The sequence below is a fragment of the Erinaceus europaeus genome, chromosome 14 (assembly GCF_950295315.1).
Source record: "Erinaceus europaeus chromosome 14, mEriEur2.1, whole genome shotgun sequence".
Lineage (NCBI taxonomy): Eukaryota > Metazoa > Chordata > Mammalia > Eulipotyphla > Erinaceidae > Erinaceus > Erinaceus europaeus.
In genome coordinates this window covers 72,804,692-72,825,803 of record NC_080175.1, presented here as the reverse complement: position 1 = coordinate 72,825,803, position 21,112 = coordinate 72,804,692, and positions in this window count along the sequence as shown.

Here is a 21,112-nt window from a genome sequence, read left to right as displayed (position 1 = left end):
TAACCAGGTGAGCCACCTCCTGGCCCCTCAAAGTGGTTTCTGAATCAAAGTCCAAAGGACACCTACCTCCTAGAAATAGGAGATATCATGGCCATTCTTTGAAAAAGAAATTTTTAAAAAAAAAATATTTTTCCCCAAGTCATTCTTCTATCTATAATCAATAGTGATTTACAAGATTATAAGCTTGCAAGGTACAGTTCCACACTACACCACTGCCAGGTTCTATCCCTCTCTCCTATGATAACCATCATAGTTCCCATAAAGAAAAGACCTATTTTATTAACTACATATGAAACTGAGTTTGTGCATTCCACACTGGACAGAGAGAAAGAGGTGAGCTAGAGTACCCCACTCTAGTACATGCAGTGCTGAGACCTGAACTAGGAACCTCAGGCCAGCAAGTGTGCAGCTCTATCAGTTGAGCTATCTCCACTGTCAATCTTTACACTTTGGAGGCCTAGGGTAAAGAAATTCCATGTAGCAGTTTTGCTTCATGTTTTCCATGTGATCTTATTAACTGTGCTGACTGAAAAGTACAAGAAACAATCTGAGTAACTTAAGGATTTTCCTCTATTTGTATTCCACTTGTGACATTTTTCTCTTGCCCTGGCTCCTTAGGAAAGTAAACACACAAACAGAAGGCATGTATTCTACCTGTCAGGAAGGAGATAAAACATTTTTCCAGCCTATGACTTTTTCTTAAGCAGTTTGGTTAATGGAATTGAATGCAAAGCAGACTAGAGAAGAAAAAATAGTTACATATAGGGAATACATAGATAGACAGATATCAAAGAAAATGAGAGTATACCCTGAGCTAAGGAATAGAACATGGGCCTGAAAAGGAAGCGGACTTACATGATAAAGACCAGATGCGATAGGTGTTTGTTCTGCCAGGTACATCTATTTATCCTACATACAGTTTAATTCTCATAATTCCCTTAATTCTGAGCAGTATACAAATTTCCATTCTTTTAAGTGATTAAGGAAGTGTTAAAGTTTTGCATGAATTGGTCCCTAGCACAAAGTTAGCACACCAGATTTGCATGTCTGAGTTTCTGGAAGTCCTGGGTTCCTTAAGACTTTATACCAGATGAGTAGTATTTTAGTCTTCCTCCCCATAAAGAAATCCAGAGAGAGAGAGAGAGAGAGAGAGAAAGGGAGAGAGAAGAGTGTTTTCCTTGTACCTGAAGAACTTCAACTCAGAGTAAACCACAGGCCAAAATGGTGTGCCCTTTTGGAGACCTGTTCTGAGTACTTTGGTGAGACCTAGGCTTTGTGCACACACATATATACGAGAGTGCAACTCAGCAACCCTTGCGATGTATCCACCCACCCACACGCTGCTCGCACCTCTGTTTTAACAATGGGTGAACCGCTGGAGCTGATTTCAGACTCCAGTCTAGGAGCAGAGGCAGCAAATGGTCCTTCTGGACTGAACCTTTGTACAACTTTCCAGACTCTTTCTCTGCCTTGTTGACCAAAAGGAACAGATTGTTCCAGAAAGAACACTTACCTGATACTGAAGCCTATGTCCACCAAATTCTGTATGTAGACCAAGCTTCTCTTCCATCACCCACATACAAAAGTTAGCAAGGAAGAAATCTGGAGCCTCTTTCACTGCAATAGGCCTTGCCTAACCCAGCAAAAGCAAAAGTCATAGATCCTTGCAGTGACAAGAAGCCCTCAGGGCTGAGTCCTCACACCCATCCACACTGGGCCTGGATCTCCCACTTTTGGCCAGAGCCCTACCATGTCAATTCAGAGGATCCACATTCTAAACATCTCCTCACCATCCACACCTGCTCAGAGTCCTCCTGCCATTGTACTCTATTGGTGCTATCCAATCATCTAAGCCTGCCTACATCAAAAATCCTGTTAGCAACAACAGATGAATGGCTGAGAAAGTTGTGGTCTACATACACAATGGAATACTACTCAGCTGTTAAGAATGATTAAGTCACCATCTTTACCTAATCTTCAATGGAACTTGACAGAATCATCTTAAGAGAGATAAGTGAGATAGAAAAGGATGAATATGGGATGGTCACACTCATGGGAAGAAGTTGAGATATAAGAACAGAAAAGGGAAAACAAAGCAGAGTGTGAACTGGGTTTGGTGTGTTGCACCAAAGTATAAAACTCTTGGGGGAGATAGGGGCTTTCAGGCCCTGGTGCATGATGATGAAGGAGGACCTAGGCAGGGGGTTAAAATGTCTTGTAGAAAACTGAGAAATTTTACACATGTACCAACAACTGTATTTACTGTTTACTGTAAATCATTGATGCCCCCAATAAAAAAATATCTAAAAAAAAGTGTTAGGTCTGTCTTCTCAGTATATTTTAGAGCCCTCCCCACCCCCACCCCGCATTTCCTATTGGTGATTTTCTATCTGCTGACCTCACCCTGCTCCTTGGCTCTAAATCCCAACTTGTCGGATGTGAGGGAGATCTGGCTGCAACATCTGTCACCCCATTGACCACCAGGGTTGATTGGGCTGATCAGGCCAACTAGGTGGGTGTCCCCTTCCTCCCTCTCTGCTCCATGTGCATCAGGACGGCCTTCCCTAAATAGAGACAAACTGATGTTCAGTCGAGGGTATACGAGGGTATATGAGTAGCTGCACTCCCCTACTAGAACATCCAAACAAGTTCTACTAGAACGTCCAAACAAGTTCTCAAGGTCCAACTTGTAGAGGCTATAGAACTTGGAAGTGAGCTCAGCTCTATACCAAAGTCTCTAGTCCCTGACGGCAATAGTTCAGTCTGTTTTGACCCTTTCACTGTCATACACTGGTTTTCCTTTGATACCATTGTTTTTGTTTGTTTGTTTGTTGCTGTTTATTATTGATTTAACATGGAATTATAAAATCATCAGATTTCAGGAGTGCGGTTTCATCCCATGTACTAATGTGTTCACAGTTCACAGGACCCACGACCAAAACTCCCTTTCCTTTACCCTTCCCTCTGATACCCACCACGGTTTGCAAAGTTTCAGAGATGGTTTGTGTCACTCTTTTTCCATCTGTATATGCTCCCTAGTTCCAATCACACCTTCTAAGCTACATCAATGTATGGCCACAATTTTTCTGGAAATTCCGTAAAGGACAACTCTGATGAACCTTTCAGTTCTCTTCATTTTTTATTAATTATTTGTTTATTTATTTGATAGAGACAGAAATTGAGAAGGGAGGGTGAGGTAGAGAGGAAGAGAGAAGTGGTCCGGGAAGTGGTGCAATAGATAAAGCATTGGACTCTCAAGCATTAAGTCCTGAGTCCAATCCCTGACAAGCACATGTGCCAGAGTGATGTCTGGTTCTTTCTCTCTCCTCCTATGCTTCTCATTAATAATTAAAAATTAAAAGAAAAAAAGAGAGAGGGAGATAGAGAAAGAAAGACACCCGCAGACCTGCTTTGCCATTCCCGAACCTTCTCTTTTCTGTCCCCCTGATGGGAACTTGGGGGCATGGACCCAGGTCTTTACACATTTTAATGTGATGTTCAACCCGGTGCACCATTATCAGGCCCCTTCTCATTTTTTTAAAATTAAATTTACATCAAATACAGATTGTCAAACTTAAATGTAAAACAATGCAATGCTTGAGGTTGTTTATAGGAAGGAAATCTACTAGATTTCTAGTTATTTTTTTTTTAATATTCTGCAGGTATACCTGCCAATCTTCATCTGTAATATTACCCCTGTATAGTCCTGATTAATTATTACTTTATTAGGAGCCTGTATATGTTCATCACTGACACACTAACTATGAAAGGTGGAGGCTTGAATTAGTAGATAATTTTGTTTTCAAAACGCCGCCCTCGAGGAGGCAGTATTTGTGTGTGCCCTCACTCCATAGGTCTGTCACAGGACTGTGATGGATGAGCTCTTTATTCCAAGTCCAGACTGTCTCCCATTTCATAAAATCCAGCAAGGCAGAGAGAATTTACTGAAAGAGCCACAGAAGAGAAGATTCCAGAGAAAATGTAAAACAACAACATGACAGAAGAGCATCTTCATCGGGGCCAAGGATAAAGCAACTGAATTCAACAAATCTATGAGAGTGATTTTTTTAAAAGATATATGTTTTGTTTTTGCTTTTATTCTTTTTTTTCATAAGTAATATATTCAGATCCAAATAGCAAACCTGCAGATTCTCTGTCAACCAAAATGCTAAGTGTGGGGGAGGGGAGCAGACTCCTTGTCCTGGACAGTGAGGAGCTGAGTCAAACTGAAAAACCACCTGACCTGAGGACCAAAAGTCAATTTAGATCAAGCTGAGCAAAACCGACAGGTCTGCTAGCCAATTCGAAAGTAACTTATTAAAAAATACATATATGCATTTTTTAGGCATATAAGTAAGTACAAAAGGTCCTTTGCACATACAGGGAAACCCAGAGAGTGATATTAGGGACTAAGGCACACTCCCCATTCAGCTCTAGACCTGGAGGGCTGCTTCCACTGTGCCTACCAAGCCCCATCTTTGTTTTCTGCTGGTAGCAACAAAATCAAATGAAAGTCAAGGGCAGCCAGAGGACTGTGTGGGTTAGGAAGGAGGTGTGGTTCCACCCACTTGGCTCTGGTTAAAATGGAGGCTGTTACTTGCTGAGAACTCATTTGCATCCCCCCCCTACGTTTTTTGTTTTTTTCTTTTAAGTACCAGCTGAGCCTCTCTCTCAATTGCCCTCCGCTCTGAGTCACCAACCAGCCACCAGGCGTGGGATGTTGGCAGCAGCAGCTCTTATCTCTGACATTCCCCACCCCCATCCCCTCTTCCTCTGCTTTTCTCCAATGCCTTTCTTTGGCGATGAAAAGCGGGGGGGGGGGGGGGGGGGGGGGGGGGGATTTTTTTTAAATCCATTTAGCAGTCCTGAAAACTGTCTCCAAGTGAGCCTTTCTGATGGAGCCTGGAAAGATTAGAAAGGACACAGGGTTATGTGAGAGTTTAAAGGGTCATGAAATGTATTTGCTGGTGTACAGAATGCATATTTATAAAAGACAAGTAATTCCACTAGGGAATTTAGGGGGAAGGGCATTTATGTACTTTCATCCCATATGTATCATAAGTGATAAGTTATGCTGCAGGCATAATAAGCATGACTATAGTATTTCTTTAAAGTTTATCTTTCCAGATTATTACTAGATATCTCCAATTTCTAATTTTCTGCTGGAGAAATGCATTATCTCATGATTAGATGTAGAAAATAGTGTGTTTTCCTTTTTGGATGATATAGCAGCTATTAAGCTAATTCAATACATCTTTATTCATAACCATGACTCACCAGACACAGGTGAGTTTTAGGTTATTTGTAGGAGGAAGTGTCTCATCACCTGCAAATGTACTGGTGTGTTTGGATCTGAATGTCCTTCTCTGCAAAAATAGGAGCTGAACTCAAAATTCCTATAGTTTTGCAAGCTCTACCTCTAGCAACCACAACACCACAGAGACAAAACAAGGTGCTTCAGTAGAGGCATTTAAGTTGATAAAGTTGGATTGATTGGACAGACCAAAAAAAAAAAAAAAAACACTCCACTAACTGCCCAAGAGTCATTTTGCAAATGTTCGTTTCTTGAGTGACTCAAGAGAATTCTGTGTGCCCTTGATCCTTAAATTAGATTGGAAGTTTCTTAAGGCTAGGGCCAAGGGTTTTTCATTAAGAATGCACCTTCCCAAACCTAAAACAGGAAAGTATTTCTCATCTCACTGCCAGACAAATAGTCTAACAAAAAGAGAAGATATTACATCAGTCAAAAGATTCCCTGTTTCAGAGTTGTCAGCCAAGACAGAGACTGTTTCCTTCTACTGCAACTGACTGCCACGGAGAAGTGTTGCATGGCAAAGGCTTGCAGAGAGAGACAGTGGATAACAATTAGGAAGACTATCTCTAAGAGCAGTGTGATGGGCACAAATTTTATATAGAAATTTGAAAACCCTAGTATAGACTATCTTGCCAACAATATTTCTGCCCCTTCTCCCAAAATATATGCTTCTCCCTAAGAGTGTTTACAAAATGCTAAGTCTGGACACTGAAGGGACAGAGTCTGGGTTGTTGAGTGACATGTTCCACTGTTGAGGTCAGAGAATGAATACAGACAACCTGGGGAGCATAGGCTCTGCTGCACCACCAGAACACATGCTCCCCAGGCACACATGTTTCCCATGCCAGTGGGGAAGAAAATAAATGCTCCACAGGAAATGGAAGTGGTAACAGATGTGGGCAGGGCTTAGAAAAGAAGTGAGGGCATGGCTTGGGAGTTTATAAAAAGCTGTTCAGAACGTGCTTTCTCTCTCTGGCAAGCTGGGAGCCTCAACATATGAGTAAATTGCTCTCACAGTCCTCCCTTACGGCCCCTGTGTACTCCAACATGTGTGTTCTCAATTTTTCTTAATAAAGCTTAGAATTCCTGAAAATCATACTTGCTTCTCAATTCTTTGTTGAGTTTATGTGTGATGAATCTTTAACTATGTGAGGAGTAAACTCAGCTTTACTCCCCCAATACAACATCATTTCATTGTATTGAGCCCTTTCTTTCCTAGGTGCTCCCCCCAAATCTTGAGCATCCAGGGCTGCCCCAGTGCTAGAAGGCAGCCTAAAGGGCCAAAGCATCAATGCTTCCTGGAGGTGGTGCGCCCCTTCTCAGTTTGTCATTATATTTTGTTAGAGCCAAGGGAGAACAGTGGGGCATGGCTTGGCTGCTTTCCCAGAAGCTTTTGACCAGGCAGGGTGCATTAAAACAGAAAATTTGGCTTGATAAATCCAAGAGTGAGAGAAATAGGAATAGGTTCTTTCTGCCTATTCCTTTTAACTGGGATTTGACTATCTTTCAAATAAAGAAACAAAAACTCTTAGTTGTTCTGTTTCTCTCCTGAATGTTAGCAGGTTTATCCAGCCCAAGCATCTAAGACAGGCTCTTAGAAGCCCTAGGTTATCATCCCAATCTCCACCATCTCCTAACCTTGGCCTCTGATTTCTTAACACCTTACTATATCTCTCTATAATGTCATTTTTAAAAATTTATTTGTTTTGGAGACAGACATTGAGAAGTTGAAAGGAAAGGGAGTAAGATATAAGGGACCAGGGAGTGGTGCACCTGGTGGAGTGCACAAGGACCTGGGTTCAGATATAAGGGGAGAGGGAGAAAGAGAGGGAGAAAGAGAAAGACACCTATAGCATTGCTCCACCAGGTGCACCACTCCCTGGCCCCTTATAGTGTCACTTTTAACTCCTGTCTTTCTCTACCTCCAGCAAATGATATATAGAAAAATGAGATGGCTCAAATGCTGCCTTCTTCACTATCCATCTGGTGTTCTGACTGGTGAGGCCCACGTCAGGTTTGGGATTAGAAAACAATATGATGGTGCCAGAAATGAAAGGAGGTGGGATGGAGGCCCAGCAGGACACAGGGGCAAAGAGCCAGGTCAGGGTTGAAACACTAGACCAGCCACAAACTCACACAGTGACACATCCATGAGGCTATTAGAGCATCTTTGAGTCATCTGAGATTCAGTTGTATTATTATTATTGGTTAGACTCTCAGGAGTAGAATTACTGGGGTTATACTATCCGCCACCAAAGTATTCACAGGAACACATATACCAAGAAGAATGGGCTTTCTGTCTTGAAGACAGCTTGAACTGGGTGGGAAACTTGACAACAAGCTTTAAGAAAAAGGAGTTCTGGTTTTATGCAGAGAATAGTCAGAGTGGCATCTTCATCTTTAACATATTTAGGAGTTGTGAAGGGAAAATCAAGCATGTTTGTCTAGAGGAGGGACAGATGTGCACCTTTGGGGAATATAAAACAATGCCATATCACATATAAGAAAGTGGTAAAGAAAACATCATTAGGGCATGAATGAATTTGATCATAGTCACAAGGAGAAAGATGATGGAAGGGTGGGTGGGAAGAAGCCACTGCACAGACTCCACTGCCCAGGCTGTCCAGACAAGGGTCTGGGGCCTCTACTGATGCAATAGAATCTGGGAGGTTCTGTTGTGGTCCAATCAACACCAAAAAATGTAACTGTATGGTGATTCAATGGTGAAAGCATTGGATTCTCAAAGATGGGGCACCTGGTTAAGCACACACACTACAGTGTGCAAGGACCCAGGTTCAAGCCCTTGGTCCCCACGAGTGGTGAAGCAGGGCTGCAGGTGCCTCTCTGTCTCTTTCACTCTATATTCCCCCTCCCTTTCCTCTCAATTTCTCTCTGTCTCTATCCAATAATAAATAAATTAAAAATATTAAAAAAAAAGCCAAAGGATGAGGTTTTGAGTTTGACCCCTACTGTCACACGTGCCAAAGTGATGATCTGGTTCTCTCTTACCTTTTCACTGCCACCGCTGCCACCACCATCACCCCGTGTTTAAATCTTCTTCGCTGACACCTATCACAGGAAGATCAGAGATTGTACCCATATAACAACAACTGTACTGTTTTTCATTACCCCACCCCCAAAAGGGGGGAGGAGACACTTAATTGTGTGACCTCTCCCTGGGAAAGGTGGTCATACCCTCTAAACCAAAGGCCTCAGGTCAGGTAGATTTTTGCTTTTCCAAGCCCAGGAGTTCACCTCAGTTCTGCTGGGGGAAAAAAGAAAGCGGCGCAAAATTGCAGGAAGTTTTGATCACATGCTTGCACTATTGAAGATGTCTTCTGTTTACCAGGGAGTGTTCTTGGTTTGTGTGGCCAGACCCAGAGTGCCTCTGGTTGTCAAAAGTCCTGATAGCCACTGGGCATTTCCCTTCACAGGAGTCCAGCTAAGTGCAGGCTGGTTTAACACCTGCATGAGAACTGCAGGGTCCCAGCAGCAGCAATGAAGTCATCAAAGGCACTTGAACAACAGGGGAGCCCTCCCTCCCCTAGATTTCCTCCTTTCTATTCCCTCTAATCCTTCCAGGAGGTCCCAGAGGCATCTCTACCATGAACACCCACAGGGCATCCCACAGAGGGGCAGCACAGGGAGCAGCCTCTGCTCTTTGTCAGTGTTAATTGGGAGTCATTTTATCTGATCTGCTGTAACTTGCTCTTTCTGGAAAGGTTTGCATAATTTGGCAATAGAATTCCAGGATCCTCATTTATTGCAAATTGTGCCTCTGCCAATTGCTTTTGTCAGGACTCCCCACTTCACCTCCTCTCTCTGCTCTCCACTCTTGCAAATGCACTGATCTGTGAAAATGAATTAAACAGATTAAAAAGTGGATTTTCTTCCTCATTGGAATAAAATGGCAAATGCAGACAAGGCACATCCTCACATGACTCCATGAAAAAAATATATATTTTGTTTTAGGCAAGAAGGTGGTTGACTCTTGAGGTAAACAGACCAGGGGAATACTCTGTGATTCAAATTAAGCCATTCCTGTAATCTAGAGTGATGTTCTACTTAATGACAGCCAGCAGTGATAATCCCATTATTAGGCTTTCAACAGACCAATACCATAATGATATCATCTCCTTATAATTAGACTTGATCTCTGTATAAAGAGGTTCCTCTTTTTAGACAGAGAAACATTTATAATGTTAAGTAACTCTCATCTTACAGACATCTGGCTTATGAGTTTGCAGAACAAAAACTTTCCAAAGGAGAGTTTGTAGGTATCTGTATGTGGTGTCATTTCGATGCCACCAGCTACACCACAACCGGGCTAAATACAACCTGCACAGGAGGTCTGGTCTCTAAGTTTCCCAAAACGTGATCTTAGTGCATCTGGGGGCCTTAGGAGCTGGAGCCCCTGTGAGTTGCAATAGGTGATACTGCCAAGGGTTTCTGGGACTACAACTCTGTACAGCAAGAACCAATCACAATACAGACTTTGCATCTGGTGATCTCTAGCAGTGGAAAACACCCCCATGTATACCAGCTGGCCTGGTGACCCTGGATCCTTTCATTATTAAAGAGCTGATACTTAGTATTGGAGAGGATGGAGCACTGTTGGTGGCGATGTAAATTATTAGTGCAGCCACTCTGGAAAACAGCAGGGAAAAACCTTCAAATATTTAATAATAGAGTGACCATAAGACCCAGCTCTTCTACTTCTTGGTATTTATTTACAGAATATATAAATTCTCAAAAAGATATATGTGCACCTGTGTTTATTGCAGTAGTAATTATAATGACACAATAAGGAGACAATTAATGTATCTATCAATGTAGGAATGAATAAAGAAAATGAGACGTCGTCTACGGCCATGCCACCCTGAACACGCCCTGTCTCGTCAGCTAAGCAGGGTTGGGCCTGGTTAGTACTTGGATGGGAGAAAATGAGATGCATATATACATACAATAAAATGCTGGTCAGTGATAAAAAAAAAAAAAGATTAAATCTGGTTGTTTGCAGCAACATTGCTGTGTTGGTGGGTATTATGCTAAGTGACTTAAGTTAGATGGAGGAAAAGATAACTATGATTTTTGCACATAAGTAGACTATTTTTAAATACAAAAATAAACTCATAGATTTGTGAGAGCAAGTTGGTCACTGGCAGAGGAGATGGTGGGGGAGAGGCGGATAAAAGAGCTCCGTGGTATGGTGACAGGTGGAAGCTCATTGTTTAGTGGTGATCATGGCATAGTGTATACACCGTAAACCAATTGCGCCTCAGATAAGGAAAAGAAACAGTTGTAGCTCACTTTCTTTCTTTATTTTCTCAATGTTGTTTGTGTTGGGGAGAAAAAAGGGAAGCAAAAGAGAGGAAAAGAAACACATTTTGCTACCCGAACAATAAGTTACCCTTATGACCACTTGGAAACTCTGAACCTTAATTCAAAGTGAAGCTAGCAAGGTTAGGCAATTAAGACTTCCTCCTTTCTCCTCTCTCCACTGGATAAACCTACAAATAGTGAAAGCATGAAAGCTTCATGGCTCTGTACCCAAAGAATACTAAATACTCATTTAAAGGTAGTTATTTTTATCATATGATGACAAGTGTTATTTTCATTCAAGAGTTTAAATGAGTGGTGTGGGAGGTGGCACAATGGATAAAGCATCAGACTTTCAGGCATGAGGTCCTGAGTTCAATCCCTGGCAGCACATGTACCAGAGTGATGTCTGGTTCTTTCTCTCTCTCCTCTTATCTTTCTCATACATAAATAAATAAATAAATTCTTTTTAAAAAAGAGTTTAAATGGTTACTCTCAAGTAGCAAATAAGTGTCCCTCTTATAAACAGGTCTGAGTGGAGCCAAGGCCATTCTTGTCACAAGGCAGCAGCTTTTTTTAAACGTTTCATTTACTTGATACAGACAGGCAGAAATTGAGAGGCAAGGGGGAAATAGAGAGGTAGAGAGACAGAGAGACACCTAAAGCACTGTTTTATCACTCACGACGCTTCCTCCCTACAGGTAGGGACTGGGAGCTTGAACTTGGGTCCTTGAGCACCATAACATGCATGCTCAACCAGGTGTAACACCATCTGGCCCCAAGGCAGCAGCTTTTCAATGGACCAGCACTGTACACTTCAGAGTAATAGCTCGCTAGCTGTGGTCTCCTTGGCAGTCCTTTCTCACTTTAGATGTCACAGACTTTTCATATCTGTTTACCATGTTTCTCCTTTTCAGTGCGGCAAATTATTACTATGTGGGGCTGCCTTGTGCTCCTCCCACTAATATCAGTAGCACCCACAGGCATTATAACAATCCAAATGGGCTAGCAAGAGAGATCACTTGGATAAGACACTTGTTCTGTTATGTCCACAACCCAGCCCAAACCTGGACCCCACAGTATTGAAGAAGAACTCACTGCTGTGGTATCTCTCTGTCTCTTTATCTATAAAAGATGGCCTGGAGTTGTGAAACTGCAGTGACAATAATAATAATAATAGTAGTAGTTAATAATAATAGACAATAGAACACTACTCAGCTATTAAAAATGATGAATTTGTCTTCTTCAACCCATCTTAGATGGAGCTCAGAGGAATAATGTTAAATGAGATAATTCAGAAAGAGAAGGATGAATATAGGATGCTCTCCCTCATAGACAGAAGTTGAGAAGTTAGAACAGAAAGGGAAGCACAAAGTTGAACTTGGACTGTGCTTGGTGTATTGCACCAAAATAAAGGACTCAGGGCAGGGGTGGTGTTCAAATCTTGGTGCATGATGATGGAGGAGGACCTAGGCTGGGGATTAGAGTGTTCTGCAGAAAATGAGAAATTTTACACATGCACCAACAACTGTATTTACTGTTTACTATAAATCATTAATCCCCCCAATAAAAATTAAAATAATAATAATGCCACCACCCATACATGTCCAAATGCTGCTGCACAGGAGACAGAGCTTCCCTTCACCTGAAACTTCTGTTAGAACAAGTTATCATTTTGCACAGTAGAGAAAATGAAGCAAAGAGCGTGACTGACCAAGTTAATCAGAGAACACAGAGTAGAAACAAAAATAAATATGGATAGGAAGTGATGGGGTTGCATGATGGCTCACTTGGTAAAGCACACATGTTGCTATGCATGAGGACCCAGGTTCAAGCCCCTGTTCCCACTTCACAAGCAATGGAACAGTGCTTTGGGCATCTCTCCTTCTTTCTGTCTGTCTCTGACTACCTCTCTCCCTCTCTATCTCTCTCTGTCTCTTACCCTCTATCAAAAAGAAAGAAGGAAAAAGAAAAATGACCTTTGAGGTGGTGAAATCACATAGGTACTGAGCCCCAGCGATAACGCAATTGAAAAAAATGAAGAAGACGAATGTGAATTGCAAACAGTAAAGCAAGTCCGGTGGGGGAGGCAAGTGTCTCAGAAATCTATTCTGACTGTACACAAACCACTGTGCAACCTTTGCCACAGTGAGAAATCAGAATGAGATATGGATGACAGGATCGAAGTGATGTTCCTCCAACTTTGAAGACAGACAGGAGGTCAAAAACACTGAAAAGAATTCTCTGAGATTTTCTTTCAGATGTCTGCTAGAGCAATGGGAGGGGAAAAGAGAGGAAAAAGACTCAAGGAGAGAGGAAACACAACCCCCAGTGACCTCAGTACATGGAAAGCCAACCCCTGGACTGACCCGCACCGATTCCATCCTCAGAGTTGTCAGGGCCTGCCCATTTGCATGTTAGCAATACCTCACAAAATGACTTCTGCAGATTAGAATCCAGTTACAGCATTCATAATTTATAATTCTCTGTGATGCCGGCATCCTTTTTCCTCAGTCTCTCCCTGTCATGTGACAGCTGGACAGTAGAACAGTAAGTTAAGCGCACATGGCACAAAGCGCTAAGACCAACACAAGGATCCCGGTTCAAGTCCCCAGTTCCCCACCTGTGGGGGGGGTTCTTTGCATGCAGTGAAGCAGTTCTGCAGGTGTCTATCTTTCTCTCCCCGTCTTCCCCTCCTCTCTCCATTTCTCTCTGTCTTATCCAACAACAACAGCTATAACAATAATAATAACAACAACAAGGGCAATAAAATGGGAAAAATAGCTTCCAGGAGCAGTGGATTCGAGGTGCTGGCACTGAGCCCCAGCGATAACCCTGGAGGCAAAAAAAATTCAAGCTTTTATTATTATTATTATTATTGGAAAGAGTTTTCTACTGTTTTATTTATTGAAGTGGGGGGACTACAATTTGAGATGTTGAAATGTACTAGGCAATTAGATCTCCAAGAACAAATTTACTTAAAACAAGTTTATTTAAAACACCTGTGTTCACTTGCATGCCACCAGCTTGTTGTAAAGAGAAGTAAATGGCAGTACATTGTGCTTATAGAGTGAGGACAGCTGGTCTGGTCCAGGGGCTTATTTTGAGCTTTCGAATACATTTTCTAGTTTGAAAGGAAACTGTGGCTGCTGGTATGCAATAATTTCAGCCTTGGTTTCTTGGAAGTCTACAGCTCTAAAATCCAAGTTTGACCTGAATTGCTCTGAGCACAGATTCTTTCTTGTGTACCTTGGACCTAACTCTAAAAGAACACCTGAGTTTTTGCTGAGGCAAACAGAGGCTTTTGAAGTCCCTCATGTACCAGGGAAGGCTCAGCTTCCATGCAGGCTCATCTAAATACTAAGCTAATTTTTCTACCACACACAACCCACATACATGTTTACATACATTGCTTTGCACCTGAGGAAAAAAAGTTTGGAGAATCTTGAACACATTAAAGGTCAACCTACCATATAACCCAGCAATTCCTCTCGTAGGCAGCTATTCCAAAGAACCGATTCCAAAGAACAAATACCGATTCTACAAGACCTATGCATACCAGTGTTCATGGCAGTGCTATCTGTAACTGCCAACACTTGGAAACAACCCAAATATCCAACAACAGATGAATGGTTAAAGAATTTCTGGCATATATACACAGTGGAATACTACACAGTTATAAGAATGATGACATATTCGCCTTTGCTGTAACACTGATGAAACTAGAAGATATCACGAGCAAGATAAAAACAGAAGAAGGAAAAATCCTGAAAAATCACATTCACAGATGGACTTGAAGAAACAAAGCACACAACCATCCAGGGTGAGTCCCCAATGGACTACAGACTGTCACAGCACATTAGGGGACTCAGACGAGGGGAGGCAAGAGTATTAAAGGAAAGTTAAGGACCTAAACATTTAGGGTAGAATAAGATGATAGTTTGGTGGAGGGTGAAATGTAATGATACTTATCTTGGGGGAAAATGAATATATACCCTTGTGACCAAAAAAAAAAAAAAAAAAAACCTGTTAATCAACATTTCCTCAATAAATTTGTACTAGAAAAAAAACTGTTTCCAATCCTAGGAAAACCTGCTGCTACTACATCTGCAACTATTACAACAGTTACTACTACTGTATACACCACGCAGACAGGGATGAGGGAAGGGCAGGTGGGGTGTGTGTGTGTGTGTGTGTGTGTGTTTTTCCCACTAGGTTTATCACTGTAGCTCAATGCTTGCACTAGGAACCCACCATTCCTGGATGTTATTTTTTTCCTTTTTTTTTTTTTATGATAGGGACAGAGATAAATATGGTAAGAGGAAAGAGAGGGGAAAGAAAGTCAGACAAACTGGGAGAGAAAGACAAACACATTCAGTCTACTCCTGAAGCTCCTCCACCCCCTCCCCACAGTTAGGACTGGGGGCCTCAAACCCAGGTCCTTACACATAACTAGTGTGTTCTACCAGTTGCACAACCACCTGGCCCCTGATTTTAATATTTAATTCCAATTTTTTAAAAAAATCTGAAACCCATGCTTGGTTTACAAATCAAAAACCTTGTCACTGTTGGCAGCCACGCACCAACCACAGAATGAGGAACCAAAGAGAGTTGGAGGTTAGAAAACATCTAAATGTTCTCCTTTTGTCACTTGTAATGGAAGGATGTTTGTCTGGGTGTCATGTCTGTTTTTGTGCAGACTAGTGCATGTTTTGATCTAGCCTGTGACCACAGAGGATGGTAAACTCAAGTTCTACTTTTTGGCCATCTTTGAGCAGGGAGTCTACTCCTCCACCCCACTTGTGTTGAGTTTGACCACATGACTTGCTTAAGGGAATGGAATGTTTTTATTTTATTTTATTTTATTTTATTTTATTTTATTTTATTTATAAAAAGGAAACACTGACAAAACCATAGGATAAGAGAGGTACAACTCCACACAGTTCCCACCACCAGAACTCCATATCCCATCCCCTCCCCTGATAGCTTTCCTATTCTTTAACCCTCTGGGAATATGGACCCAAGGTCATTGTGGGATGCAGAAGGTGGAAGGTCTGGCTTCTGTAATTGCTTCCCTGCTGAACATGGGCATTGATAGGTCCATCCATGCTTCCAGCCTGACTGTCTCTTATCCTAGTGAGGCAGGGTTCTGGGGAATCAGAGCTCTAGGACACATTGGTGGGGTTGTCTGTCCAGGGAAGTCTGGCTGGCATCATGTTAGCATCTGGAACCTGGTGGCTGAAAAGGGAGTTAACATATAAAGCCAAACAAGCTGTTGACTAATCATGAACCTAAAGGCTGGAATAGTGCAGATGAAGCATTTGAGGGGCGGGGTCCTCAAATGTAGATAGCTAGTAGACATATTTTAGTTATATTCCCAAGGGCCTGTGGCAATACTAGTTTTTCGGTTTTTTTTTTTTTTCTTCCCCCTGAGCCTGAAATCTGATATGCAGGCTGGACCCAAGTTGTTGTCTGTTAGACAAGAACTGAGGCTTGAATGAGGTTTGAAGTATGCTTTTATAATCTGCCTTGGCCTCTTGAGCTCACTATTTCTATAAGAAGAAATCGCTCTAAAAATCATTGTGGGTGATTTCAGAAAATTTTTGCTCTGAAAGTTGGCACCTCTGTCTCAAGTGAGGGAAGTGAAGAGTGAGTGTATTTGCTGCAGAGGTAGGTGGGGTTCCTGTCCTCTGTGGAAAAAAAAACAGGTCATCTGTCATGCTCTTCTTCTTGATAATAGATCAAGGATGGAGGGAACCCATGAATCTTCCTACTGCCCTGTTAATTAAAAAATGGGTGCCAGGGGCAGTGATGGGAAATCCAGTCACCATGTTGGGATATAGATGACAAATAAATAAAGAAAGAAAGAAAGAAAAGAAAGAAAGAAAAGAAAAGAAAGAAAAAAAAACCCAAATGTAAAAAAGGAAGTAGAAGCTTGTCAAATAGTTTAAGCACTTCCAACTTCCATTATGTGTCTCCAAAATTAAAGAAACCCATATACCTCACTTTTAATAAGGCTTGCTGAACAAGCCTTATTAACAAGGACAGTTATTTATAATGCCATGGGGATTCACTACAACTCACTATAGCATTCAGCCTAATGCCTGCCTTGTTATGAGTTGTCTGCAAATGGCAGTAGCCATTAATACTGTTAAAGCTCTAATATCACCAAACACCTTGTAAACAATCTGAAGGAAGGCTTTGTATAAGGGAGTATTAACTGGCCTTTAAGAAAAGAGAAGCCAAGGAAGTTTATCCAGCCCTTCAGAAACTGGAAACGTGAACCCCCCCTGAGAGAAGGGTTGACTCTTAGGATTTGCTTGCTTGGATCAGTCTCAACTAAACCAGTGCATCAAGCAGGCTGACTGACATTGTTCCACTAGTGGGAGGGGGGCTATGCATTAGACAGTCAAGGTGGGAGGCCTATGGTTGACACATGTCACTCCTGGTGAGTGTTTGTGGGTCTATCTACTGAATATTCCAACCAACTCCTAAGGTGCTGACCATTCTGAGGTCTGGAGCTGCCACTTCATGCCCAAGGTGGTGCAAGAGCACAGTTCCCTCCCCAGGAAGGTCCTGTTGCTTCCACACGGTAAACAGGCACCCATCAATCAGGACAGTCCCGCCAGTTCCATTGCCATGGCAGTCTCGAAAGCACAAAGCTACACAAACCAGAATCAGCAGTGTGGCCAGTAGCCACAGAAAAACTAAAAATGAGAACTGACTACAAAGGGACCTGGTGAACTTCGGGGGTGATAACAATCAGGTGGACTGGATGGAGTCCCCACAGATCAGTCTGTTCACATCACTGGAGCAACTAAAGGAGGGGAGGGGCTCAGGAAGACCCATAAAGATTCTGAAGCTCCCCGCCCAGCCCAGGACTGTGGGCAGACAGTGCTCCCCTTTCCCACCTGCCTGCTCTGCAGTACTGATGGTCTGTCTCTACCTATCACACTCGACTCCTCAATAAGCTTCAGCTTGAGTCACTGATGGTGCCTGCCTTCAGAAAATCTTTTCTTAGTGGGTAAGATTGGCTCAAAGGGGGAGCTAGGTGTCCCTTTGTCCCTGGCAAACATTATGTCTATACTAAGAAAAGACTTTCCCTTAGCCCTAAATAATCCAGTACAACAATGACTTGCATGGCATTTTCGTTATCTGAGGCATTTAAGTAAAGTATAAATTTCTGCAATATACAGGTGATGCACAAACACTGTGCCCACATACACAGGGTCTTGAGCATGGAAGGATTCTGGTTTCCTTAGGTGTCCTGGCACTAACCCCCCCCCCCAGAAAACTGAGGAAAAACTCCAGATCAATCTATTGTCTGGGTTTGCTGTCTATAAATATTTGCTGATTCAAAAGGATATGGTCATCCCTATAGCTGTGTAGCTAATAGACTATTAATATTAATATTAACTGCCAGTCTATAGCCCTATTTATTTTTAAGGTTCTTAACTGTGTTGTTCATAAAATTATTAATATTCATCATCATCAATAATTGAACCAGTTTGCATTTACAATAGTGGGTATTTGTAGTTTAAAGGGACCGAGATTTCAAAATAAATAGTACTTTGCATATAAAAAGCTCACCTTTATTTTCATATAATTATCCAAATGAACAGAGTTTATTACCTTTACTGATTTTCATGCTGATGACACATGATGATAGCTCAGAGATGCCATCAATAATATGGAGGTGGAATATTTGTTTCCTCAGCCTTCAAGTTCACAGTTAAGACTAAAGCTAAATCCAAAAAAAAAATTAGGACAAATATGGTACTAACACTGAAGCAAAAAGTTTTATGCATTTGTATATGAACTAAAGCTGAAAAGGACATGCCTGAGTATAAGTTGAGTTAAACAGGCTGGGGAAAAAAAGTAAATCTTTTATTCCATAGGATACACAGAAGCTTTTTGTTATATAAGACATCAATATGTGAGGCCAGGCAGTGGCACACTTGGTAGATCACACATGTGACAATGCTCAAGAACCCTTTCCCACATGCAAAACGGGAAGCTTCACAAGTGGTAAAGCAATGCTGCAAGTGTCTCTCTCTCTCTCTCTCCTTCTCTGTTTCCCCTTCTCTCTCAATTCCTCTCAGTCTCTATTCCAAAATAAATAAACACCTTAAAAAAAAAAGATATTGACTTGACAGGTCTGGGGGGTGGCACATCTGGTTGCTTGCACACATTACCATGTGCCAGACCTGGGTTCAACTCCCTAGTCCCTACCTGCAAAGGAGGAATCTTCATAAGTGATGAAGCAGGTCTGCAGGTATCTCTTTCTCGCCTTACTTCTCCCTCCCCTCTCAATTTCTCTCTGTCCTATCATAAAAAATAAATTTTTTAAAAAGCATGAATTTTAAAAAGATTTTAAAAGACTTTCTATATGTGTAGTTCCCCTCCATATAATCAAATGGCTCTGTAAGGGCTTGCAGAAAGATCACTGTAATGATTCTCAACATCCAGTCTTCCAAGCTCCAAAGTTTAGTGTTTCCATCTAACCACCCCTTCTCAGGACAGGTCTCTGAAGTTTCAGTTCAGAAATGAGCACAGCTCAAGTTGCAAAAGAGTAACTCTTCCCTCTCCTTTTCCTGCCTGGAGATTTCTTTGTAGAAACTCCTAATAACTCACAAGATATTTTGCAGCAATGCAGTCTTGCCAGTAGGACTGGCATCCTTCCTGGGCCCACCCATAACCTCATGACAAATGCTTTAATAATCTCCTGTGTGTTACCTCTTGCCCTTCAGTGCTTTGTTCTAAAGATATTTACTTTCTAAATCCAGTTGAGGGAAGAAATAAAAGAGAAAAGCCTTTCACAAAGTTGCTTTTTGCATAGCCTGCTTGTGGGTCAGCATTTAGCAATGCCAATACCTCAAAGCATAATTATTAGATGAAGTATTTCCTCCAGAGGCAGCACAAGCTGTTTCCTTCTTTCATAAGGTAAAATGTGTGCAGTATTCCATAATCAAACAAGTGGGGAAAATTACTCTTTTGCCTGGGTAGCGCTCTGAACATTGAGTTTAACACCAGTTATATGAATTTAAGTCAGAATAGTCAATTCGTAAGCATGAAAACCTCAGCCAAGAAAATGTTTCTTCTTTAACAGCTTTCATGTAAAAATAATGAAATGTGTGAAGGTAAGGGAGCTTCTATTAACTTATTTTAAATATTTTATCTATGTATTAGGTAGAAATTGATAAGAAATGTGGAAATAGAAAGGGAGAGAGACACTGCAACACTTCACCACTCATGAAGCTTCCCCCATGCAGGTGGGGGTTGGGGGCTTAAACCCAGGTTCTTGTGCCCTCTCCCAGGGCATGCCACCACCCACCCCCTTCTATTAATTGTTTGAAGTGTTTTCATGTGTAACTACTCTCTTCATAGCAGCAGTGACGGAGAGTAGAAGAAAATGCAAAAATCTGTCCACCAGATCCCATGAGAGGTCATCATTGTGATCCGAGGGTTAGTTAGGACAGCCCTAACGTTAAAGACAGTGCTGGGAAGAAAGAGCACTGAGCCCATTGAGTTCATCTGGCCTTTCCTCAATCAGCTCAGAGTGCACTGAGCAGGTCATCTGCCATCTCTGAGTCATACTTGCCTCATTTAATGGAGGACAGTAGCAGATGGAAGACCAGGGGGAACTGAAGGACTGTGGAAGGGTAACTAGTAACATAGTTGCAGCCTCATTTCCCACTTTACCTGCACAGTGGTGTCGGTACCACAGAACCGAGTCTGATACTCTAGTATAGATATGACTGAATCTCAAGAAAATAGAGCCTTTCATGGTTTTCAGTGCTGTGTCTTCATAAGAGGCATTCTTCTGCCCCTGTGCCTCATGTCTTTGGAAATTAACTTTTCCAGAAATATTTGGAAACCATAGAATTACATCCCAGCCAAAACATGTGCTTCTGTTTCTTTCGGTACATGCTTCTTTACATGCAGGCATTGAATTCAGGATCTTGAGGCTTGAAGCTATGTGAACATTTGTCTCATGTGTGAAGAGGCATTAATAGTGGCAATCTGCATTAAAAAGTTTGTCTTTACTGGATCCAGTTAGTATCACATTCAGCTTTGCAGAGTTATTTTTATTCCTTCCAATGAATGCATAGCAATGCTTAATAGAGACATAATCAATCAAAGATATTTTCAAACTTTGAATCAAAATGACTTTGTGTCTTTTAAACATTTTTCAAAAAAATACTTTATTTATTGGATAGAGATGAAGAGAAATTGAGAGAGGAAGAGAGGCAGAGAAGAGAAAGAGAGATACCTGCAGCACCGTTTCACTGCTCATGAGTCTTTCCCACTGCAGTTGGGGACCAGGGCCTTGGCCCAGCATCCTCAAGCATTGTAACATGGGTGCTCTAATGGGCTCACCACCACCCAGTCCCAACAAAACTACTTTGAAATAATTTTTTTTTAAAGCTGAGCTGGATGAACTAGGACAAAGGGAAATTTAGACAACATTCAAAATGA